General features: G+C 47.5%; 1 protein-coding gene across 6 annotated transcripts in view; it reads right to left on the reverse strand.

Moving 5' to 3' along the window:
- MPRIP (myosin phosphatase Rho interacting protein) overlaps positions 1–26,901 on the reverse strand; it is a 1,106,800-nt gene that overhangs the window by 987,181 nt on the left and 92,718 nt on the right. The gene's annotated exons all lie outside the window — the stretch shown is intronic.

Genomic DNA, 26,901 nt, shown 5'->3' on the forward strand with positions numbered 1-26,901 from the left:
ATTAACCTTGCCGTACATAATCAACAAAGCAAATTCATTAGACAAACGGAGCATGCAGGTGGACAATATTTGCCTTCTATTGACACCAGAGGCAAGCCTGGGTCAGAGACAGAAATGTCAGATGGGCCCAGCTCTGTCTCGGTCCAATGCTCCAGGCAGAGGACTGCAGCAACTTTTCCCTTATATCACATCACAAAGGCAGCCCTTCATCAAGGGGGACTGCATTTTTGCTTAGACCAGAACCTTGACCTGGGGCAGTGTTCGAGCCCATGGACCCACCTACACTGGCACCCAGGCCACCACAGAGAAGGTCATAGGCAAGTCCATTGTCTGTGGTAACAACATCTGCATTGGAGTAGACAATGAATCAAGGGAAAGGAAGGGTCCCTGCAGAGAATGACAATATCTCTCCATGAGCAGGCACCTAAGAATACCGGGGCCCTCCACGGGTACCGGAGATGATTTGGGGGGGGTGAGTTAGAGAACCTTTGCCCATGCCGTTTTCTTCTCCTTAGGCCCTTTACATGGAACCTCAGGCTCCTGGAAGGGATTACCCGCTATCCAGGGGAACCGATGTCCAGGCCCGGAATAAACCCCTCCCTCCCCCAAGAACCTCAAGGAGCCGGAGTAAGCGACCCCCGGAGAGGACACCTGCCCCTTCCCCTGCCGGGGTGTTCTAAAGGAAGTGAGATCACTTATCAGTCACCGACTTCTGGACTCCAAGAATTCTTGAAGGCGTCCTGGGTAAGATGTCCTCCAAGCTTTACATGCGTCCGATCGGGGACCTCGAAGGGAACATGTTGCAGGCCCAGCACCGATCCAAACTATGTTCATGTTCCAAGCACTCAAGGCAAAGCAAGTCTATTCACAAATCCACACACGCACCAAATCCTGTTTTAGCCGGCAAAGGTAGATGGACAAAAAACATGCAACGCCAAGCAACGGAGGGAAAAAGAACTGAAAAACGATCAAAATCTGCATGGCGAGGAAAAGAAAGGGAAAAACGAAGGCACAAATGCAGCACTGTGCTAGAGGGAATTGGATTCAAGCTTGCTGCAAAAGCATTTAATTTGTTCATCCTACAGATTCAGAGGTAATAAAACAGCTCATGGGTCCAGCCCAATAGATTGATAAAGGTTTAGCGTGAAAGGGTAATGTGTGTGGGGAGAGAGAGAGGGTAGGAGGGGGAGGGATAGCACAAACATGTCTCATTCTGCTTTTGCAGAGAATATGAAGTTCAGCATGCACCTGACCCCTTAGAAACCCGATTTGGATAATGGATCCCGAAGCGGTACAAAGTTGAGGAAAACTGCAACTAGCACAATGCACCAGGGTTGAACCAACAAATTTCAGCGTGAGCAGGAAGAATGGATTAATTACCCCAAATGGTAATGGCCTGGGGTTTCCCCTTCCTAAGCTGAATGAGACACCAAACACCCATTCCACCAACCCCCAGATGGACTACATGGGAACAGTGGGGCAGCAGCAGAGGACTGAAAGTGGTAAGGAACTACAGGGGATACCCAGGAACACTTCCCCAAACCCTATTTGAACAGAAACTCATGCAGGACAGGATAAAATCTGAGAGCAAAAACTACCGCTCTGACATCAAGGCTGGCTGCTCGAATGGGAGACTGAAAAGAGCATAGGGGTTGTGTGGTTTTTGAATATATTCAGGAGAAATCCGAGTCCCCAAAGCTATAGCTCAGATAGAGATTGGCGCAGGGAAGCAGCTTCCTGAGGGAACCAGTGGGAGCAGAGTACAGCTCTTAATCAGGAAAAGTATGGCTATAAAAAGCTAGCAGTTGCAGGAGAAAGTGAAAAGGTGTACAGGTGAGGGCGGAGGAGGTGGTGAACAAAGAGACCAGCAAGCAGGAGTTGGAGGAAACTGATGGCAGGGCCGGCTTTAGGGGAGGACCGGCCGGGCGACTGCCCGGGGTGCCATTAGCCCCCCACTAAGCCACCTCGGGGGGTCTTTCAAGGTCTCGCACAAGCTGGTATGTGGGAGAAGGTGCCTTATTGAAATTAAATGCACCCTGCTCTCGGGAGCGAGGTGCATTTAATAACAATTTTGCGTTAGCGCCTATTTAAAAATGTTGCACCCCTCCCTCTCCTTCAAGTATAACGAAGGGCACAGGGTGGAGGGGGCGTGCCACATTTTTGTTTTGCTGCCTGGGTACTGCCGCCGCTAAGGCCGGCCCTGACTGAGTGCTTTTAGAAGCTGCAGGTTTGGGTCCGAGTGTGGAGTACTTATTGGGTAGATTGGGAATTACTGCCTGGGAGGCAGACCGAAGGGAGTTTTGGAGAAAGAATAGAAAGGGGGAGGCTGAGTGTAGGAGAGACAGAGAGAGAGGGAGAGAGCGAGAGAGCGAGGAGGGTAGAGGAGGGACGAGACAGAGGTAGTGTTAAAAGCAGGGAGTATTTGAAGGTGAGCACAGGAGATGAGAAGAGAGATGGCAGACAGGATATTGGCGACAGCACGAGCAGCAAGGCATCCGCCAATGTTGAACTCGCACAGGTGTGGGATATCCCTTTTTGTTGATTGCCAGTAACTGTCAAACATTCTGTGTAAAATCTGTGGCCTATTATGACCGACTTGGGAAAAACTCAGTGTTAAAGTTAAACTGTAAAGGTTTGCATTTGGGTTAATTTGCAGGTCCCCAATGCGTTGCTGATGTGGCTCCGAACTACAGGTGATAGTGCAGTGATGGCTACTGGGTGGCGCCGTAGCATGCGAGACTGCGATGAAATGGCTTATTCTTACATATGACCACTACAAACAAATTTTAGGTTGAACCCAATAATAAAATGTGAGTCAATGAAACCATCATAAACCCAATTTTAGACACAGCTGATCGCTGTAGAACTCTTTCTACAACAGGGAGCAAAGCCTGCTGTTACAGCAGATTACAGCATTGTTTCTTCTGGTTAGACAATTAGAAATCAGCACCCTCAGCAGGTGCGGGAGCCAATCACGTTGCTCTAAACCCGGGCTAGATCTACGATGCAAGCCTAGGTTCGGAGCAACTCGAATGTTCTCTGGACCTGCCCTTCTCCTCGCACTGCTGTTTGCCCCCCTCCCCTGCCTCCCGGCTCCAAACTGCAGCACCTGAACCCCCACTCCTGCCCCACTCTCCTTACCTCAAACAGGCTCATCCACCCGCTCTGCTCCAAAAGCTTGGCTTCCTGGTAAGCCAAGGAAATGGAAGAGGGGCACCGAAAGGAGCCCCGCCTTCCATTACCATGGCAACCCTGCCATACTCTCCCTGGGCTCTGTTTCAAACAAAGCAGCACGGCCGTTTTATTTATTTTTTTATTGCTATTAGCACCTCAAGGGATTACATTGGGTACTAATAGTGTAAAAGCGCATTCTACGGGCTACACCGTGCGGTAACGGCACCGGCCCGGGCCATTACTGGCCGGAGTCACCCGCAGAATGCGGCTTTAACACTGTGGAATCCAGGCTCCAACAGTAGAAACCAGCATTCTAGACTTCTCATTTGTTCTTCTCTATCTAGAGAATCCGCAAGCTTGTGAAGGCTCCAACCACCTGTAAAGGCTGCATTTCAAGCTTCCCTTTATGAAAGAATGCAAGCTTGGAGGAAAATGGAAATTAAAAATAAAGGAAAGAAAGCTGAAAGGCACAGAACTATACAAAGAAAAAACAATAAGGAAAAAGGAAAAATAAGATAGAAAAAAAATAATAAGGAAGGAGAACAGAAAGGGGGAAAAACATGTGGAAAGTGTTAAAACATCATTGGAAAACTGACTAATTCACAAGTAAGTCCACGTATAATGCAATTTCAGATTGGCATCATTGCACTTCGGAGTTGAACAAGGTTTCCTATTGTTGATCCACTAACAGCTGTTGCAGAAGGTGCCCTGCGGTGATCAGGGAGCCTACTATTGATGCTTAGTAACAGGAAACATGGCACCATCCTATGCAGAGGGAAAGATGGCTATCCCCCAGGAGCCAACGCGAGGGCTCATTTTGGGGCCATTTTACCAAGGATGACATTGGTACTTCAGTGTTTTAAATAAAATCATTCATGTCCCGTTTTAAGGAGATCATGCAAAGGCAAAAGAGTTTTATTAAAAAGTGCCCGTTCACTCTTCTCCTTTTGTACACTCGTCAATTAAGAATGCTCCTTTCAGATCAACAATTGAGATGTGTCTGAAATCAGAAAGGAACAATATAAGTGCATTTGTTGATTACAGCTGGAACACATTGGTAGCGTTCAATTATTTCTCAAGAACTTTTATTCGCTAAATTGAATGGAACGCTTAGTAACAAAACGTGGAAGGTTACAGTCCAGCAAAGGCCATCTTTTAAGGGGTACTAGTTGTACAATTCAAAAAGGGCCACAACCACAGCTGCAGCCCAGAGACCTTTACGCTAGCCTCGGGCACACCGCTGACAAGAGAACATCAACGATTTTCAGCAATCAAGAACCCAGGGCAGACGAGCCCACCCCAGACCTCAAGCTTCACCATTGGCATCCCAGAGTCGGATCAGACCCCAACCCTTTCAACCCAGACTTTGTAACATAATCTATGAACACTGGGCAGTTCTCTGCCAATTAACTGCGGGCAATAAATAGTGTGCCATAATACCGCCCCATCTGCCCCCACTCCCCAAGAACCAAAATAAAGTGCATGCAGTGCAAAGTAACTCCACCAATGAAACATTAGAAGGTTCATTACAGCTGCGGAATTCACTCCCCTTTTGCGGATGTGATGCTTCTGGACCATCACAATGCTGAAAAGTGTCATTTGTAATCGAGAGGTAGTCCGCCCTAGGGTTCCACAATCGCGCAGGGAAATTCGGCTGACACAAGAACAGAAACGCAAAGATACGGTGGCAAATAGCACGCTGTAGGCATTATCCGTAGTTGATCTTAGGTGGCTGCTGAGTGCAACTCATACAAATATAAGGAGCGGTACAGCAGTCCGAATGCATCGGGACATACGTGCCCCATTAAAAGAATGGCAATGGCGAAGGATCACAGCAAGTTACACTTCTTTGGTCATAATACTGATTTGGTCAAGTACAATTGTTACTTTGTGATAACAAGTATTGTAAACATTTTAAATTGGTCTGCAAATAAACAGTAAAGTAAAAGCATACACAGGGCCACCAGGTCCACAGTGTGTGATACCAGCAGCAGGACCTCCAGCACGGTTTTCAGCATTCCTCAGGCTGCAACCCGACCCCACTGCTTGCGCAGTGCACCATTGGCCTTTGATAAAAACGGGTCTTGCTGCCCAACATATGTATCTACTGGCACTTCTCATTTAAATGCTGATGCTCGACAACGTCCGGATGGCCTGCTCAAAGTGAGCATCCGCAGGACAAGCAGGGATATGGGGCGGTGCGAGGGGGGAGAAGGCCCCCCAAACTGGGGGTGATGGACACAGGCCCCCAAGCAAGCAAGCACAGACCTTCCAAGAAGCTGGGGGCGTACACAGACTACCCACCAAGCAGGGGGTGGGGTGTGGGGAAATCAGAAGAGACCACACAACGAGTGGGAAATCAGGGGCCACTCAACAATCAGGGGAGGAACGCAGGGGCCACTGAACAATCAAGGGGGGGCACAGAGGCCACCCAGGTGGGGGGGGGGGGAGCAGAGGACCCCAGCAACTGGTGGGGAGCAGGCAGAGTGTAGAGGCCCCAAACAATTGGGGGACGGGCACTGCCCTCCCAACAAGCAGCAGGGAGCAGGAGAGGCCACGTGAGGGGGAGCAGAAGCCACCCAAGCAAGGGGGAGGTTTGTGTGCCTGGAAGCAGGAGGGGGGAGCGCAGAGGCCACCCAAGTGAGGGTGGCAGACACCACTCAAGCAAGGGAGGAGCTTCGGCCACCCAAGCAGCGCTCCTTTAAAGCACTTGCTGAAGCTTTTGCTGCACCTGTAACACTACGCATTGCTATTCATTTAGATCAATAAGCATATACAATATCAAAACGGACTACCAAAATTAAACCGCAGAACAAAACGAACCGAAATAATTCACCTGTCCCCAAGATTTGAGGACATGCCATCCATCTGCATTGGGTCAGGCAGGTCGCCGAGTCCCTTCCCTGACGGCATAAGGACACCAACCGATGGGAACCTGCTCAGGGAGGCAGCTGACAGCCTTTCATATTCTGAGAAGATCAACATAATCCTTGTGACACTGCCGATTGTGACGTCACATGCCAGCAACGAGCCGAGAAGGCTTAACAATGGGAGACTGCTCGAGGGGAAGAGCAGGAACCTTACAGAGTGATGCAGGATCACTAGCTAGTGGCCTAGAACTCAAATGCAGGTTGGAGTTGACTGGCCCCTTAAGTCTTAAGCCTTTGGTCTTGTTGGACCACTACCAATAACTCTGTGCTTGCTCAGAAAGTTCAATTTTCCAATTGATAACAAATGCAGCGTCAATTAACAAATACGGTCTATAAGCCGCAAACCTTCAATCAGCATGATGATCGAAATGCTTCAGGCACATAGATGTGTTGCCTCCAACATTGCGGTCCAACAAGGACAACTCTATTTACTCTGGGACCGGCCTCAGTAGGGATGTGAACTGAATGGCCAAGACCAGGGTAGCAATACTCGCATCAAAGAGACTTTTGGAAGAAAGCTTGGGAGGACTCCAACTCAGTATCTGGATACAAGCTGGAAAACCTACGCGATTTATTCCATAGGAAACTAGAATGGGTGATTTGCGGAGTGGGAGGGGCTTTGCATTCCTCATTGTTGCAGACACCAAGCTGTTGGCAGGAGCTACAGGCAGATGTGATGTATATCTTATAGGGTGAAACACAATGGGCAGAGCTCTTCACAAGCAGGACTCCTGGAAATGAATCCCCCTAAACATCTGTCACCTCAGGCCCCAAAATTTATCAGGCTAAGCCACCAGCGGATGTGCCATGGCCAGGGAAATCTCACAAAACCCATATACTACTACCAGTGCACTTCTTATCCCTCCGACTGAGCTCCACCCTCCTTGCCTCACCCCAAAACTCACCCCAAAACTGGAACAAGAGCTTTTCTCGCTCCAACAGCACCAGTGATCGATTTGGACAGTAAAGCCTTTAGGAAAAATGAACCCATGGAGCACACTTGAGAAGGCAAGAGCAGCAAGCGCCTGCGAGAAGGCAAGAGCAGCAAGCGCCTGCGAGAAGGCAAGAGCAGCAAGCGCCTGCGAGAAGGCAAGAGGAACACTGCTCTTCTGGAAGCGATGAAGTAAGAAAAACCCCAGTTTATCTTTCATGGTAGCAAAAGGCAGAGTACATGCAGTACAGTTGTAAGACCAACACTCAAATGCACGCAAAGTACACTGCACTGCTAGGAGGTCAACATGTAGTAAAAGCGGAAAAGCACTTCAGAGCGCATTCAGAGATAACTATGATATAATCTTTTGCTAGAAGGCCTTTAAATCTAACCAAGGCAGAACCACAGTAGTTTGACTGCCCAGGCTTGTCTGCAAGTCGGCGTATTGTCCCCATCCCCCGCCCCTGCAATCAGGGGTGTCTACACCTTAGTCTGCGGAAGGAAAAGGAGATAGGGAAAGATAAGAGGTACTGTAAGAGTAAGTCACTGACAAAAATAGAGGTGTGGATGCAGCGGGGGGGGGGGGGGTGGGGTGAGGAGGATTGATTTGTGTCAGCATGAGTGCAAGTCAGTCCTCTTGGTGGACCTTAGGCTTATGATGAACATCCAGAAAAGAGGCCATGTTCTAAAGCATTTGGGATCGAAGGTTTAGAGACTAAAGAATGAGTACACAATGCACTCTTTACGTGCATGAGGTGCGCGAGATGTGCTCATCTGATCCTCAAAGTTTGGTGACCTATTTGCCCGGGCCGTCTTTCACATTTTACTGGAGGTCAAACTCCAGAACACTAATTAATTGTGGGCCTGCAAGGCTTTAGGGCCGAGTGTGGCCTTTCCAAAAGAAAATGTTAAGAGGTGAACGAAAGTTGGTGGATAACATAAGGAAGGATTAGTATGATCCAAATGACAGTCACAAATGGACAGTCTAGCACCTTGGGAGCAATGTTCTTGAAGGATTTTTGTTTCAAGTTCATGACCTGCTAGAGGCTGTGAGAATGTAAATATACTGATGGCCAGCGGATAATTCACATAGCTTTGGCAGATGATAAATGCAGGGGAAGAAATATCAAGGTACAGGGACCTAGCCAGGCGTGCAAAGTCCCTCACCACCAATATTCTCTACATGCACAGAGCACACCATTTCTTACTTACCAAGAGTTAACTAATCACTCACTATTTTGAGCCCTGATGAATGCACATGAAATGGAACTTAACTCCCTTGAACCAATGCATTCTATTTTTCCATTACATACGGCGTACATCATAGTAGAGGCTACTAAGTAATAACGAGAACCACTGGCCTGGAGACCGATTCAAAAAAGATCAGGCTGATGGCTTAACTACAAGTCTACCCCGAACATCTATGGCTCTAAAAGTGGCTCGAATATCAGCCGATTTGTTAGCCATTTTTAACAGATCAGGGAATTGTGCTCATGTTCACTGGATTCCTTGATAAGATTTAGTGCTCCCTTTGGTGTGAACTGAAGTCGGGTGATTGATCACAGGACAAAACAAAATCATCTTGAACATTGTTCAGTGCACACGTTCTGCTAGAAAAACAAGACAGCCTGAGAAAACCAGGGGCTGCAACAACTTGTCTCATCTATTGGATAAAGCTGGCAATGGAAAAGACAACACAATATGTCTCTGCACGCAGGCTGGATACCTGGGAAAACACTGCTGCTTTGGAAAAGCAATATTATGTTATGTTAAAAAGCCTCTCTACGGCAAACCATCACGGCGCAGGTAGACCCATTGCGTCGCCAGCCCCAATATGGAAATTGGCACACCTCGCCCCAGCCAGAGGTGACCAAACCAGAAATCGAGAGGAAGGGAGAAGAAGGAATAAGATGGAAGACAGAGGCGAACAAACAGAATAATACATGGGAGGAATACAATCCAAGCACTCCGTATAGCACAGACTAGGGGAGATCCTGATAGCAGATAGGTTAACTAGGACCACAGGCAGAAGTTTGGGAAACAAACACTTCAAAAGAGTGGCACTGCCAGGTACCCCGGACAAACTCCAGCATAAGAGGCACGCCCAGAACCACCAATAGCAAGTGGTTCCTGGGATTAGAATGCATCATCTTTCCTGCCCCCCAAAAGCCCACTCATACTGCTGCACAAAACCAAATGTTAAGACCCCAGACGACATGCCCAACTGCAAGCAGCCAAGGAAGGTAAAGTTAGCGCTTATATGCACAAGGTCGCAACACAAAGGGTCAACATCAATGACAGAAGAGCAAACAGCACAAAAGAGGGAACCTGTGTGCCAAAAGGTGGGTTGCATGCCTACTGGCAACATGGTGCGCATCTGCAGGCCCATTTAAAGCAGTATGGGCCTATGCAGTACTTTTAGTGTATTGTATTACATTATATACATCATTAGCACTGCGTCCTATGCAAAACCTACCTTTGGTGCATTAAGTAAATACAGGCTGATCAGAAGAGCTTATCCGACTATATTGCATAGTGCATAATCTAAAGAAATGGCTCAGGGCCTATGTGCAGTGTGTGGCGGTGCCGAGAACCAGGACTTCATATACCAGCTGGAGACTGGGACTTCTTTTTAGGTGGAAGGGGCATGGTCGTGCCGATTGTCAGGTGTCTTCAGCAGTGCACCCTGCAGCACTAGGACGGAACAAGGCCCCCCTCGCCCCCACTCAAAGCAATGTTGCTACAGGTGGCTCTGCCGACACCCCAAACTGCGTCCTGAAAAGCATGGACAAGGCTCACGATCTGAAGCCACTGCAGAGTGCACTTCCGGTGCGCCTAAATTCAAGAGGGAGAAATGGATGATGTGGTTAGAGGTGCAGCCGAATTGATAGGAAAGATGAGTGGAGTATGATGCGAGTAAGGACAGGAAGTGGCATTATATCGTAGGTTTTATTAAGCCAGAGGATCTCTTGGTGCTAATGAAGTAATGGGCAGTGAAACAGTTGAGACTGTAGAAGGAGGCCCTAACGAATGCTAAATAGGCAGGTTTGACGTTTTTCTCGTAAGGGCATAAGTTCAACGATAATGGAATCGAGTTCCATGATTTAGTAACTTGCAAAGAGAAAGAGGGTCCACCTTAATTTTCTTTGTTATACGGTGGGGTTTTCATTAACCTTTTGTTTCAAGATTTAGGTCTACGCTTAGGGGCATATCAGCTGAACACAGATGATAAAAGGTGCGTCCGAGGGTGTATTCAGGCTTCTAAACACGATACATAAGCTCTTGAAAATGATTCTCTTTTTAATGGGTAGCCAGCACAGGCCACTTAGTACGGGTGATATGTGCTCATGCTTCTCGAGTTTCATTACAGTTCAGGCCGCCATGTTCTACATCCATCATCTGTAATCTAGTTATAGTGTTGTTTGAGCGTCCAAGATGGGTACTGTTATAAACAAGCCTAGCAGAGACAAATGCGTTAATTACCCTTATCTGGTGTGTAAACGTTCGGTAGGGGAGCAGATGTCTAATTTTTTTTATTAAAAAAAGCTTTTTTTGTAACTATACTTACTTGTTTAAGTTCTGTTCCTTGTCAAAAGTTATACCTACATTTCTGACTTTGTGTTTGGGTTCAGGGCACTGTCCAAAGCCGTTTGGCCAGAAGAACAAGTTACTTTGTTACCTTTTAACGTTATTTCAATGGGATGTTCCTCCGACTTATTCCACATCTTTGACATTCATTACCACAGCTGTGCTGCTTCGGAAAACTTTTTCGGTGTAGGCGTCCTGCGTCGATGACGTCAATACGCTCCCTCGAGGACCTCCACCGACGGCACCAGATGTTATATGTAGGACGCACGACGCCCGTAGCCTCAGTTGTAGTTTTTTCCCCCAGAACGTGTGGCACCAATCTTCTGCAGCCTTACCACAGAAAGCCTTGGGGAAACGAAAGCTGCAATCGCAAAAGAAATTCTGTAGCGGGGCAGGTAGGGAGGGTACGATGTGGAATACAGAGGAGGAACATCACATCGAAAGAACGTTACCAGCTAGGAAAGTAACTTGTTCTTCGAGGGGATTGTGTCCTCCGACGTATTCCGCATCTTTGACAGACACCCAAAGCAGTATCAACGTAAGGAGGTGGGAAAAGGATTTAGAACATTTAGAATGCCCAATCAAAATGCAGAATAGAGGACTGCCTTTCCAAAGGCCAAATCTTGCCCATGGATAGAGTCCAGGGAATAATGTTTCACAAAAGTATGGACAGAGGCCCATGTGGCCGCTTTGCAAATATTGCGAATCGGAACACCCCTCTGTAGTGCAGTGGAGGCAGCTATACCCCCTAGTACAATGGGCCTGTAAACCTACAGGAGGGTCCTGCCCCGCCAAACGATAACATTCAGAGATCGTCAAAATGATCCATCTAGACAAGGTCTGCTTAGAAACAGCCTGACCTAAACACCTTCCAGCGTAACCAATAAAGAGCTGATCGTCCACTCTGACCCAGGACATCCGTTAGAAATAGAAACTCAAAGCTCTCCTAGGATCCAACCCATGGAGCCTCTCCTCTTCCTTACCAGGATGTGGAGGAGGATAGAATGCCGGAAGAATTATCTTCTGGCTCAGATGGAATTCCGACACAACCAAAGGAAGGGCGTACCCTAAGGACAACCCTGTCCTTATGGAGCACAGTGAAGGGTTGTTTGGCGGAAAGTGCCTGCAACTCACTCAATCTGCGTGAGGAAGTAACCACAACTAAAAATACAGTCTTAAAGGACAACAGTCTCAATGGACAAGAATGTAAGGGTTCAAACGGAGCTCCCATTAGGAACTTTAAAACCAAATTCAAATCCCATCCCGGCACCTGGAAAGGCGACGGTGGAAATGCATGAGTTAGCCCTTTTAGAAACTGAGAAATCAAAGGGATTTTAAAATAAGAACATTCCTCAGACGAGCGCTTAGATATGGACAGAGCCGCCAGGTACCGCTTAATGGTACCCACATTCAGGCCCTTGTGGGCTAAAGAAAGCAAAAAATACAAAACCAAAGGAATGGAACATTGAAAAAGGATCCACATTCTGTCCCCTGCACCAGTCGAAGAACTTTCTCCAACGGCAACGGTACAGGAATTCCGTTGCAGGCCTTCTGGCCGAAAGCAACACCTCCATCACGTCCTCAGGGAGGTCCCAATCCTTATATCTCAGCCTTTCAGATACCAAGCATGAAGGTTGAGAGACTTGACCTCTGGATGGAGAACTCGACCCCCTTCCCATGAGAGCAGATCGTCTCGGTAGGGAAGATGATGTGGAGGGCATATAGATATGTCTAGAAGGTCCGGGTACCACGCTCTCCTGGCCCATGCCGGAGCTATGAGGATCATCCAGGAACCGAACCTCCGCAACACCTGTGGAATGACGGGGACTAGAGGGAACGCGTACAGCAGTGGGAAGGACCACTCCACTACAAACGCATCCCATAAGGCACCTCTTGGAGGAAATTCCCGCAAGCAGAATCTTTCGCACTTCCAGTTGACACTGGTGGCGAAGATCCACTTGTGAGGTTCCCCAAAGGGCGAAGATCTCCAAAAGAACTTCCTGAGCCAGCTCCCACTTGTGAGAGCCTGTGCTCTGCCTGCTCAGAGCGTCCGCTGCCGCGTTTTCGTCTCCGGCCATATGAACTGCCAAGATCGAAATTTCCTGCTGGATGGCCCAGAACCAGAGCTGCATCGCCTCTCTGCACAGTCGGAGTGACCCTGCTCCCCCTTTTTTTGAGGTAGTGCATGGCCACCGTATTGTCTGTCATAATCAGGACAGTCTTCCGCCGCACAGACGGCAGAAAAGCCTTCAGGGCTAGCCTGACAGCCTGCAGCTCTAACAGATTGATGTGGAGTCTGTACTCCGACGGAGACCAACGACCGCTGGCTGTCAGCTCATTGGCATGAGCTCCCCAACCCGTGAGTGATGCGTCCGTCACAATCGTCACCTCCGGCCATGGTTGCCAAAACGGAGCCCCTTTGAAAAGATTTCCTTCAACCGCCCACCACAGAAGGTCCTGGGCTACCGAGGGCGGAATCTGAACGGGGTCCGACATCCTGCCGGAGAACTGCGACCACTGCATCTTTTGTGCCCACTGCACCGATCTCATCAGCAGCCAGGCCTCTGGCACCAGCAGAATGCAGGATGCCATGAGGCCGAGCAATCTCAAGAACTCGAACGCCAGGAGACTCTGGGCACGTTGAGATTTGTCCACCATCAGCAGAATGTGGTGAGCCCTCACCTGGGGAGGCGAACACCGCCCCAGGGATGTGTCTGATGTTCTGAAGCCGCTGGGTAGGTGTCGAGTGGGACTTCTTTAAATTGAGGGAGAAGCCCAGCCTGTGAAGGGAGTGGCAGGTGACTGACAGATGATCCAGGACTTGCTTGGGAGAGCGCGCCCTGATCAACCAATCGTCCAGGTAGGGGTAGACGTGAATCCCCACTTTCCTGAGATACGCTGCCACCACCACCATTAGCTTGGTGAAGACCCTCGGGCGGAGGTCAATCCGAACGGCAGGACCCAAAACTGAAAATGCGAGTTGCCAACCGCGAACCTCAGGTACTTCCTGTGCTTGGGACAAATCGGCACATGAAAGTAAGCATCCTTGAGGTCGAGAGACACCAACCAGTCCTGAAGTTGAAGGAACTGGAGGACTTGAGAAAGAGTAACCATCTTGAACTTGTCCTTCCTGAGGAGTTTGTTCAAACCACGCAAGTCCATGATGGGTCTCAATCCCCAGTCTTTTTTCGGGATCAAAAAATATGGGGAATACCATCTCTTGTTCCACTCCGCTACAGGCACCAGTTCAAATGGCGTTGGCTGCTTTTAAAGCCATACACCCAGAAGAAAATACCTTCTTCGCCCAACTGTCAAAACGTTGGTCGTCCCTATCAGGAGGAATTGTAGGATACCCCGCCTGCTTTGCTGGGGCCGTAGCCGCCTGTACCACCAAACTCTCCAGAGTTGGGTGCGTCGACAAGTAGCAGGGGTCGCCACTGGCTGGACGGTATTTTTTCGGTAACTACTTATTTACTGCCGGAAGACTCTCCGGAGCAGTCCAAGCCGCAGCCACCCTTCTTTGTAAGGCCATATGAAATGGCAACACCGGGTCGGTGGGTGGACCTTGGTCAAGGATATATGTGTGGTCATCCTGCAGAAAATCCACAGGTGGAGCCGACCAACCCAGATATTCTGTCACCCTCGACATGAGGCGCCTGTACGATGAGTCAGCATGTGTACCAGGCTCAGGCCTGCCAAACTCAACCTCCGGGGAGGTATCAAGACCACTGGCGTCATGCAAAGACTGACGCAGGTCTTCCAGCTGGCTATGCCCTGACAACAGGTCATCAGGAACCTCAGGAGGCACCTCTTCCTCAACCTCTGAAATGTACTCAAGGGGTGGAACAAGTCCACCCTGAGAGGAGGGACAGAGTATGGGTCGAGTATAGGCCGCACAGACTTGCTGAGCGCCTTCCTAGGAGCCTCCACAGCTCTCCGGGGTACCTCCGGCAAAAATGCTACGAAAGGCGTCGAGGGGAGTGGCGTCGACGTCGACTACTTCGACAGCGGCTTCGAGGCCAGAGCCCCGAGCGCGTCCTTAGACGGCCTCGGCACCAATGGCGTCAATAGCTTCCTCGCAGCCGAAGCCTCGAGAAATTCCATCGACGGACATTGTGCCGACGGCGGATCTGGAGCGGGCACGGTGGGGATCCTCCTTGTCCGACCGGGACCGCGAAGGTTCCCGTGATCGCGCCGACCGGCCGAGCCCAAAGGCGTGCGAGCGGTGGCTCCAGAGCGTTCCTTGCCGGCTTCTCTCGAAGGCGCGGATGGAATAGTGCCCTGCGACTCAAAAAAAAAAATCACCATCATCTCCTTGCGGAAGGAGTCCCATTCCGCCAGAGATTAATGCTTGGTGGGACAAGCAACCCGCCGTCTGGCGGAGTCCTCAGACGAGGACGGAGAAGGCGACAGATGATGGCGCTTCCGTGCATGTCTCGAAGAGGCCGAGGAATGGTGGGACCCACTCCTGGAACGAGACCCCCTGGACTTACGCCGACGCGGAGAGTCGCCCCTCGAATCGTCAGTTGAAAGTCCAGTGGACTTCAATTTACGGGGTTTGGAAACCCTACCCGCCAACAGCTTCTTCCGCTCCCGCAAGGCCTTCGACGTCAAAGACTGGCATTCGTTGCAGTCATCAGTGGTGTGGCTCTCACCGAGGGACCAGAGGCAGACTTCGTGCGGGTCCGTCAGACATCTTGGAACCGCCATCCTGACACTTCTTGAAGCCCGACTTCAGGGTATCAGAAGACAAAGACATATTTTCATTTAACACAACGAAATTCGAAGAACCGATTCACAAGAGAGAACCGAGGTGCGCTGAGATTTCGAAGCGAACACGTTCGCAAAAACAGCAGAGCTGAGGCTAAGGGCGTCGTGTGTCCTACATATAACATCTGGTGCAGCGGCCATCGGAGGAGGTCCTCGAGGGAGCGTATCGACGTCATCGACGCAGGACGCCTACGCCGAAAAAGTTTTCCGAAGCAGCACAGCTGTGGTAATCAATGTCAAAGATGTGGAATACGTCGGAGGACACAATCCCCTCAAAATAGGGTTTCCACTGTAGTGGGCTTTAACTGTTAAATTTTTTATCTTTTCTGAATTAATCTTTAACGAGTTGTTGGCATCTGTCCAGCCTTTAACGGCAGAGAGACAGTCTTTCACTGTGTTAAACCAGGCGTTATTAGTTAATTCCAGGTTTAGCACAAGCTGCGGGTCATCTGCGTAGTTGTAAAAAATGAAGCCATATCTATTGGTTAAGTTCATAAAGGGACACAGATGAAGATTAAAAAGAACTGGGGATAAGGCTGAGCCCTGTGGTACACCACATTCCACAGCTTAAGGTTGGGATACAAAGGAACCAAGGCAAACTTGCAATCTGTCCTTAAGAAAGGAGTCTAGCCATTTATTAACTGTCTTGGATACTGTGCTCCTCCAGTCTTGATAATAAGATTAGATGATGCACGGTATCTATGGCGACCAAGACATCTAGTAGGGTCAATGCTCCCTAGCCTTGCTGGTCTACTCCTTGTCTAAGGGCAGGTGGGTCTAAAACCATGTTTAGCTGGATGTAATAGTTTTGGAGGACTACAACTCATTCCAATTGTTTAGAAAGGAAGGGAAGATATGTATGATCTAGCATAGGTTTTTTAAGGAGGGGTTTGACTGTTGAGCATTTCTATTTCCATGGGAAGATTCTGCTACTTAATAAAGAGTTAAAAATACAAAAGAACTTAATCTAAAAAAATGTGGGAAAACAATTTTGGCTAAATTCGGAGGTATTATGTCAAGGGGTGTGCCAGTACATTTAGTAGTATTTAGTAACAGTTTGAGAGCCTCATGATCCAGTGATTTCAATTAACTACAAATCAGAGTGCTCTCATTTGACTTATTACCGGATGATAAACTGGACAATGTTAGTGTGTTATTTACCGGATTCAATTCAGTTTTAATAGTCTGCATTTTTTGGTGAAATGTTGGGTTAGTTGGTCAACGAGTAGTGGTGAGGGTGTAAAACTCGTGTGAGTCTAATGGTTAAGTACTATAAATAGTGAATGATGTATTCAGCGACTAAATAGTTATACTGAAATATACACACATTTATATTTTAGGACACTTTATTTGCCTCTGCCAAACGGGGGAACCGTCTTGATAACACAGGTCACCTAATTGAGTCGATTCCTCAAGCAATTATGAGATTTATGAATCCTTTATATCATACAGTTTGTAGTACTACACTGAAGTTCCATTAGCTAGATCAATAACTTAGATTCAGTATATATTTAGTAGGTATAACACACCTTGGGTCAATTAAGCTGCCAATTGATTGCAGAAGAGTACCCATTATTTTACATTGGTAACATCAACTGAAATACAAGGCACAGAGATTCTTGAAAAATGGATGATGAACCATTATCAATAGGTTAGAAGAATGTACCATTTTGGATTATAGACTTACTTTGTGAATTAACTTTGAACTTAATTGTGCTCCTGAAGAAGAGAGGCATCTATCGAAACGCGTAGAGCTTTAATAACAATTTTTGATGTTCTTTTGTTTTGTTGAAACAAAATTGAATAACCCTGAATAACCCTGGTTATGTCTAGGGTCCAAACATAAATGAATAGGTGTTAAAAACTTTAGAATTATTGGCATCACTGAATATAAGACATAATAGAATTATGTAATGTGATGCATTTCTTAATGGTTTATGATTTAAATGTACATAAGATTGTTTTCATTTCTGTTAAAAAACATATGTGAATAAAAAAATTGATAAAATTGGCCCTTTTTGTGAAATTGCCACAAAACAGTGTTATATCGAAATTATTTTTTAATTTTAAATGAAAGTTGCCTTTCAGTACATGTAGGTGTGCAGGGGACAGGAGTGTCCATTAATTATGGGAATTTTGTTTGTTTTACATACATTTCACTGACTTGATACCAGAGTCAGTTCATTCTCCCCAGCACCCTTTAAATTCATAAATTTGGCAGAGCTTGATATTAGATCTGAATGCTGTAATAGTCAATTACATTTTATACATACGGTGCGCTTGATCTCTTTGCTACAATTCTTATCATATGTGCACAGCGATTCTTGTGTGTGGTGAAGGTATGGGAGTCAGGGGGTGAAGGGAGGTGTACCAAGGTAAAGGAGCAGGGCCGAGTTGGGATGAAGAGAAATTAAGCGACAGGAGAAGTGATTGGAGGGGCAGGTGGGAAGAAAAGTGATAATAAATGGACACAAATAAAAGGGTGTGGGACAGGAGTGGAGGGGGCGAACAGAAAACTTAAGGAAGCAATAGGTGAGAGATGTGAAGGAATATGACTGGAGGGGGTGAAGAGATTGGTAAAGGGGGGGAAAAAAGGACAGGTGAGGGGTGCAAAGGAGGTGAAAGGGAAGGGATTGATGGGGTGAAAGGACAGGCCAAACGAAGCATAACAGCGGTACAGGGATAAGGGGGAGGTGAAGGGATAGCGATAAGAAAGCGCAGCTATAAAGGGGCAAGGAAGAAAAGTGGTGAAGGGAAGGGACTGGTGAAGAGATAAGCGATGGGGAGTGAAAAAGGAGTGAACCGGGCCAAACAGAGAGGGGTAAAGTGGGCTAGCAAAAGGCAAGAAGAGAGGAGAGAGTGGGAAGCAAGAGTGAATGGGGTGCAGAGACAAGGTGAAGGGACAAGTTGGTTTAAAGATGGGTAGAGGGCGGAAAGGGGATAAATGGAAATTAGTAGAGTTTTGCACTGCACCCGTCACTACCATAGTTGCCATAGATTACAGGCGCTTTACCAAAAACAGTGTAGTGTGCCCTTGCCAAATGTACCTAAAAAGTGATCCGCTATATGATTGGAATTGTAAAGGGTGATGGGGGGGTGGCGGCGAGTAGGAAAAGTATAACAAAAGATCCACCAACTAACGCGTTTTAGCAGAGGCTATCCAAGGAATCACCAAGGGCTTAAAACAAATACAGGGGCCAGATCAAAATAAAAACACAAGGGGTGGAAATGAAATCGAGAGTCGCTGCAAGGAGGACCTATAGCTCAAGGACTGGGATGTAAAAGGGCAAAGGAAAAGGAGCAAGGGGTATCAGAAATCCACGAGGACCTGTGACTAAAACAAAAGTAAAAGGAGGAAGGAAAGTAGGTGGGGGGTGGGGGTTGGGGTCCTAGAGGGAGAGAAGCCCTGAATAATGGCAGGAGTGGACGCAATGAATCCTCTATTAAGGGAATTCCACAGCTGATTAAAAGGGGGAGGGCAGCAGCACAACGGTGGAAAGGTCGACGGGAGGGACCCGAGAAACGCCAAATGGTAGTGGGCAGAAATAACTGCGAGTCCCTAGTAGAGCACCCTGGAAACGTGACCCCATCAAGCCATGCATGAGGGCAGATGCAGCGCATCCAGCCATTGCACCATCGGAAAACAAAGGGCCATCACTTCAAGGGTCAAATGTCACCATTTAATATTCAGCACTACCTAGGCAAAGACCATGAATACACAAATTAAACACGAATGGGTTGTGAAATGCACAATATATCCACACCACACAGGTTTTGAATCAAACAATACCTTCCCAGTTTATTTTTAAAACTGTAATCAGTGATTTCTATGCAAGAATACCATCCCTCAAACATTATGCAAAGACTTGCAAACATGACGAAGCTTCCATCATTGCCACACATGGTCCATTCACTGAATCTGAGGGTTTCATTTCCCTCCATGGTGACACAAATTAACAAAGGGCAAAAACAGCTCAGTGAGCTCAGCTCTTACTGATGTACTCCCCTCGAGGTACACAAGAATGAGCTGAACCACACAAACACGGCCAAGGTCGGAGGAGCCCAATCCTGCCATGCAAGTCTCCACAAGCTATTCCAATGCAGTCAGCAGGACAAAACTGCCCCGCCCATTGTCCACTGGTCCCAGTCTACCTGTGTGCCATTCGCCTCATGGGCCACCAAGTCACCACTGTAGGATCCTGCCGCGGCTTTCCTTGCTCAACAGCGAAGGAGAAAAACACGAATCTGAACCATTATGATGGAAAGCCTCTTCCCGTCAGTCATGCCTGCGCGTGGCCCCAGAGGCCCAGGTCATCCTCAATAGCTTGCCTTGTAAAGAGCCCCTTTCCTTCCACCACAGCCTGCCATACACCCCCATCTCCTCTTCCTCCTCCTCCTCCTCCTCCTCCTCCTCCTCCTCCTCCTCCTCTTCCTCCTCCTCCTCCTCCTCCTCCTCCCTCCTCCTCCTCCTTCTCCTCCTCCTCCTCACCGATAGCAACCACCACATGGATTCCTCTGACCTGCCACTATCCCAGCGAGGAAATCTCATACATGGGTTCAAATACACAGTCTAAGCATCCCGCCATGTCTTCCCAAACGTAACTTCGCTCCTGCCACCTGGAGTCCCAAGAACAGAGGATAATGGCAAGACGAGCGCTGCCAACCTCCCAGCACTCCCTACACAAAGACAAACTGCTCCCCCAATGTATGGAGCCAATCAGATTCCACCACAGGGAGAGCAGCCCAAAAGAAATTCATATCACCACCCAAGGGCATTAACTAGGGTTGAGACGATCACCCCATCCCCTACAGATAGAGAATCCCTGAGATTCCTGGTGAATTTAATTAAAATAGGCCAATTCAAAAAGAGACTGCTCGCCTGACAATGAGGACTCCACCCTAGAGCTACCTACCTCTCCACCATCTTCGTTAATATACTGGTAATAGTTCACATTTACCCATCTCTTTGGGAATGCCTCAGTCCTTACCGTCCCCTCCTTAGTTTAGGGCCAACTCCTCACTGGGTAAACAGAAAGCACAGTCTATGACAAACCCGTGAATAACAACCATCCTTTTTTTTTAAATGTTACCTACTGTTTGCTGCCAGGGTCTTGCAATTCTAGTGGGCTACAAATGGTTATTACCAAATGCAATTGTACTCATGTTATCACACTCGAATGGATGAGTGGTGTGGTAGGGCCACGGCGATGCATAGCTGCAAATTAATGTAGTAGGCACGTCTCTTCTGAGCTACGCTTTCCCTTTCAAGTTGCAAGATTGCACAGCCAGCCAAGATCTGGCCCAGATACTTTTCTTCAAAAAGAGAAAAACCGGTTTGGTTTCTAAGGCTGCTCACACGGGCTGGATCACTGTTTCGCCGCATACATAAAGCTGCTGTTCACGCTTGTGCAATCGTCTTTGGGGTGTTTATGTAGGATGCAGCTGTGACTAATCTTCTGGATAGCAATGTAAAGGTCATATTGGGATTTAAAACGCTCCATGTGCCAGCCAGCAGTAAGAATCCGAGCAGCTGCAACTCGGTTCTCTTTGTGGAGGATGTTTTTTTTGTTACAAAGTTGGTTCGCATTGCCCTGGCCTTGAACGGAGTGAGCGCTCTAAAAGTTTCCACACATCTGGGAGCCGATCTGGGGAAGTGTGGACAAGCTGTGATGTCAAATGAGAGCCATCATAAGCCTCTGGTTGATGGGCCTTTCCATTCTTTTGGTATATGAGATCAGTTTTTGGGAAAGGGCAGATAAAGGTTTTGGGGGGCAGGTTGGGTATACTTAAAAATAGGTGGGGGGCCCTAAGAATTGATGACATGTTTCATTATTTTATACACATTTAAAATGCAAGCTTGGAAACAAGACCTTGGTCAGAAGCAGGAAGATGAGGGCATGAGTGCAGTGTGTGTTGGAGGAAATGGGAGCAGAAAGTTCACAGAAGCATGTAGGTAAGAAAAGGCCGAGAATTGGGGCGGTGTGTGTTGGGCGTGTGTGCATGCTACTCCTGGAGTCTGAGATTTTAGAATTCCGATGAGCGAAATTTCACAAAAGAAACCGTCAATAACTTATGAATTTGGCAAGGAGGTGGTTCTCCAATATACACCACAGGTACATCCAGCCATTATTTCAGCAAAGGGGAGGCTGGGGCCTCCCTCCGGAACAGCCTCCCTGCCACTCTAAAACTTGAGGGGAACCATCTCCGGTTCCAGAAGCACCTCAAGACCTTCCTCTTCTTCTGCCTTCGCTCCCCGTCTCTCCTGCTGATCTGTTCTCTCTTGGCACCGTGCACGTGGCCACCCTCTGTCTTTTGGGCCCAGGTACCTGCTCATCCTGCCACCCTCCCGCACTGCCTCCGGGCCACCCCTTGCACTGGGGTCTGTATCTGTACCCATACAGCCCCCCCTTTTTCTTCCTGCACTTATCAGACCTACCCTGTCTGCTGCCTTAAACCTATCACTTGCAAATTGCTGGCTGCATTACCACGGTTTGTTGCCTTTATTTATTTATTGTTATTTATCTGTTTCTCCTCTGCTTCGCACTTTCCACCTCTCCCCCCTTCCATGCACTTTTCCCCTCCCCCTTCCCAGGACCTTGCGCGTTGTCAATGTCACTGGGCCTAGTAAAATCGCTGTTTGTTCTCCCCTGTTCCCCACCCTTGCCTTGCCGCGCTCTGAAACACTTGTGTACGAGCGCGATAGAAATAAAATATCAATCAATCAAAAAGGTGCCCTAGAATGAATGTGCTTCGGAGCGGAGCTGCTCACTCAAAGGTTATGGCATTGTGCAATAGAGGGGACATGCCTGGATGTCACAGCAGTCACTTAGCAAGTCTGGTCACACGAAGGCTGTAACATTGGAGTGCTTTATGAAGTCGCCATTCAGAAATACTCAAGTTGAACACAACCTGAGTTTAATAGGTCAAGGGTAGGTCTTACAAGCGTTTACTAAGAGGATTTAGCTTAGGATGCACATTTCTGCTCTTTGACGCAAATCAAACAGGAATGATTAAGAAGCTATTGTAACAAATGTGGACAATTCGTCCCTTCTCCCCAGAAGAAAACCACTTCCTTTGAGGCTAGGGAAGTGAGCCTGCTATGCAAGGCACTGCCTAGGGGTCTGGGCAAGTGGGACCACACTGGGAATGACTCCCCTCTTGGAGACAAGGACTCCCAGTCCAGCATGGAACTCCCTGTCCAAACCACCCTTTCTGCATACATGTCGGGAAAACTGTTGCATTCCCCGTTACACCTAGAATTTACCAACATCCTTGTTTGACTCTATTGGCTTTAGGGAATGGTGAATCTCGTCTGAGTGCCATGATCAATGAAGACGGACATTCTTTCAATAACTCTAATGACGTATATAAGGAGAAAATGGACTGTGAATGGAGAGTGAAAGCCCACATGGGAGGTGAGCAGATGCTACGCAGAGATGAGCCCCTGGAGCACCAACGTCCTGGAGGGATGCAGCCAGGTTATCCCGCTTAGCCAACGGCGACATGCCAAATGAGAAACCTGCTAACTGTAGCCTCGAAAGAGCAAGAGGCTCTGGTCAAGTGGAAGGAGAGGATGGAGAGACAGTCTTCTTGGGTGGCGTGACCACTGAAGAGCAGTGGGGGCCCTGGCACGCATCAGTGAACACCAAGACCTCAGAAAAGAGGACCCCCTAGATCCTGAGCTCCCGCCGACAAGCACCTTTACCACCACGAGAGGAACAAACAGGGTAAGAGAAGCTACGACCATGAGGAGGCAAGGGATACATATAACTTTGGGTTTCCAAGAGCACCGAAACCGGCGCAAGTATGAAACACTAAGAACGTAAAGGGCACATGGCCTCAATTATCCAGAGAGAAAAGGATACTAACAATGTTAGGCAAGGCTGGAATAGCCGCCAAGAGTCTGTAAAGTCAAGAGAACCTACCAGGCACACAGCCCCATTTATCCAGAGTGAAAGGGATACGAACAATGTTATGAACGAGACGGGCACATGGCCCCAATATGTGAGAGTGGAACATATATAGACTCTGTATATGCAAGCTGAAATAACCACTAAGAGCATCAAGGACGCACAACTATATATCCTGTGTTCACAGAGCGAAGTGAAGTTCAATACTCTGTAAACACAGACCGCAAAGTGTATGAGATCATGGAAGCTATAAAGATACATTTGGTAACAAGAAATAAAACGTTTTCCAAAGAGTTACTGGACTTTGGGAAGTCCCAACGCTACGAAGGTGGGAACGAAAGCAGTGTAATGTTAAAGTCACCCTTGAGGGATTGGTACATTGAACAGACTGGAGAGAGAAACCCATACTGACAATTTTCCAAAAGGATTTGAGACTAAAGCTGTGAAGACGAGCTATAAAAAAAACGTTAAACAGTCATCTACAAACGGGCCAGGCAAAAAGTCCATACCAATGCGATTGTACAAGCCTCTCCTTTTTATTTAGGTGTTTTTACAGAGTGGTGGGGCCAGTTAGTTGCTTAGGTTTTGCACAAGAGAATTTATGTGGACTTGACTGCACACTTAGCTTCACTTTTGTTAGGTATGGAATTTCCGTCCCAACGATAAGGCGATTTAGGAGTTCTCTTTACTTTTCAATAAAAAGTCTTTGAACATGTAATTAAGTTGTCCGACACCTTCTGGTTCACCACATTATCAAAAGTGGTCAAACGTACTTAGCAGTTTTCAAATTGGGACTCAGAAAAAAAAACCTTTGTTTACAAGCAGACACCATAGCATAATACGAAAGCAATACTACACATTTTTGAATCTGTATTTTAATAAATGCAACAGCATTGACTCAAACTAGCTGGCACCGAGAAACATGCATTAGCGAGGCAAATCGTTTTGGCTTTTTTTTTTTTTAAATAGGCATGGCAAAGGCATTTTTAAGGTCGTCCATAATGGGGCTACCTGGCCATATGACAATCATCTGGCAAACTGTGTTAGTAGCTGGCCATGTTAGGGTGGTGCCTGGTAAGTACCACGTGCTTATACAACAACCAAAATTGTTGGTTTTGTCGAGGTTTACTTTTACCAGTAATTCAGTGAGAGAAACAGAAGCAAGGAGACACACTGCTTATAATTCAAGTAAGTGAAGACCCACTTTAAGGTTATGCTTACATCAGGAGGCGTTTTACAGCTGCAATTTGGCAATTACCTTTCAGAACACTGCTTAAAGGTAACATTGGCGTTCTCTTAAAAGCAAGTAGCTATCCTGGGTGAGGCAAGATTTTGTGGAGGGTCAGGAAGTAGATGGGAATGGCCAAATGGGGCCAAGCAGGGTCATGGGCAGTCAATGGGTGGGTTAAAAGACAAACACCAACAGCCTGTCCCTCCTCACGTCCTTTCTCTGTCCTATTTTCACTTCCTGTGCCGATAGTTTTGCCCTTAAAAGCAAGGCTTACAGCAGCACCGAACAGGCAAAACTAAAAAAGGTCAAAGAGGATGCTCCAGTTTACGTGTACACATTACTTTAAAAACCAATTAACAGGCGAGGGCCAGCAACTCACACCATGCTCTGGCAGACAATCAAGGAGGGCGCCGTGTCTCTAACATTGGAAGCAGAACTCAGGGCAGCAAAAAAAAAAAAAGGTCGGGGGGAGGGGGAGGGATTAGGGGTTAGGATACGGTGAACCTAAAACAATAACATGGGTTTGTGGTGCGAGTGCAAAGTCCTCACAGTGATCGAGTGCCCGGTTTGGATTAAAACACCCAAAGGGTGGGGATTTCAGCAACACCCCAAGATCAGAAAAGAAGGCATTGAGCCAGTGAGGAGGAGGAGAATAGTGAGAATGTTTGGTGGGTGGGAGGAGTTGACATGCAGCATGTTCCCATGAGGAAGTGAGAAAGAAAAAGCGGGGAGGGGTTTATATGGGCGATCTTACTAATCACGAGCCAAAATCTGCCAGCTCTTCGCTGGAAGAGGAGGGTGGGGGAAAAGTAGCATATTTGCTGTGAAGAGCAGCTGGCCATTGGTCGGGGGCTAGGGGAGGCAATCCATGAAACTGTGTAAGCAATTACATTACAGATAAATGGGTTTCTGGGAGTGAAAATGGTCAGTTATTAAAGTTTTGTCGCAAGTGATTGAGAAAAGGGCGAGTCAGGGTCCCAGGCAAATAGGTGGGTCTCTGCCTGTCACAAATAGCAATTATTAATAGCTATTTGGGACAACTCTCAAGGTTTCTGTGCTGCCTTGAGAACGGTTAAGCGATGGAAGGAAGGAAGGAAGGAAGGAAGGAAGGAAGGAAGGAAGGAAGGAAGGAAGGAAGGAAGGAAGGAAGGAAGGAAGGAAGGAAGGAAGGAAGGAAGGAAGGAAGGAAGGAAGGAAGGAAGGAAGGAAGGAAGGAAGGAAGGAAGGAAGGAAGGAAGGAAGGAAGGAAGGAAGGAAGGAAGGAAGGAAGGAAGGAAGGAAGGAAGGAAGGAAGGAAGGAAGGAAGGAAGGAAGGAAGGAATACGTCAACTGGAATTTCCACCATAGATGTCAGATTTTGTACTTACCAGTAGGCCTTTCAGAGGCAACTCCGTGTCTGTAGTTACCCTAATAACCCCCGGACCAGTCAAAGCCTGTTGGATATGCCTCTCCCATAGAGGGGCGCGTTTCGTCCTAGGAGATCTTTTATTGGCAGGTGCTTCCTTATTCGACTTCACTCTAGTACACCATCTCTAAACATTTTCAGTATTTTTATATTTGTATAAACCATAAACTGCACGTGTAGACCACAAAACATTGAGCCACACTTAGTTCAAAAATAGTGTTCTTCCTTGTAGTCTTTGCATGGCGTTGCAGAGCATCTTTGTTGTCTAGGTGTTCAGTGCGGTGAAGTACAGGTCACCAAATAAGGAAGGGAAACCCTAAAATGCTAATTGCGCACTCAACGATTTCAACCACCTTCACCCTATTCAAGTCTGGTGGGAGGGTCCTTCACCCTTACATGCACGTCCCACACTTCAAAAGATGCCACTTGCAATTAAAAATAGTATCCCTTTCCCCGAATTGGACTTTGTCGGGACTTTCTAAAATACCGGGACGCAAGTTAAATGCATTTCGCTTTTTAATCCCTCATGCTGGGTGTCAGTCAACGAACCCCGGCCTAATAGGGAGTTGATAGATGTGAAGGAAGGACGATAACATTTCCTCATGTTATTTCAACAACAAAAAAACACCGAAAAGTTAAGCACAGGCCGACTGGAAATATAGAACCAACTTCCTAACCCAGCTTGTTGTATGGCTGCTGGATGCCAAGACTTCTGCTATCTAAATGCACATTATGTTGAAAAATATGTTTTTGACAACGGAGGTCACCCAGTCAATTAATATCTCTCTGCCAACTCTCGGAAAACAGAAATACAATAATAATCATCATCATGTGGGTCCTTATATAGTGCTTCAGACCAAATTCCTCCTGCTTTTAAGTGCTATAACAGCTGGTCTTTTAACTCATTTTAATGCCCCACACGGTGTACATCTTAACGCTTCTTGCGTGTTCCGTTTCTCTAT

The sequence above is a fragment of the Ambystoma mexicanum genome, chromosome 2p (genome assembly GCF_040938575.1).
Source record: "Ambystoma mexicanum isolate Mex_15411 chromosome 2p, UKY_AmexF1_1, whole genome shotgun sequence".
NCBI classification, from domain to species: Eukaryota; Metazoa; Chordata; class Amphibia; order Caudata; family Ambystomatidae; genus Ambystoma; species Ambystoma mexicanum.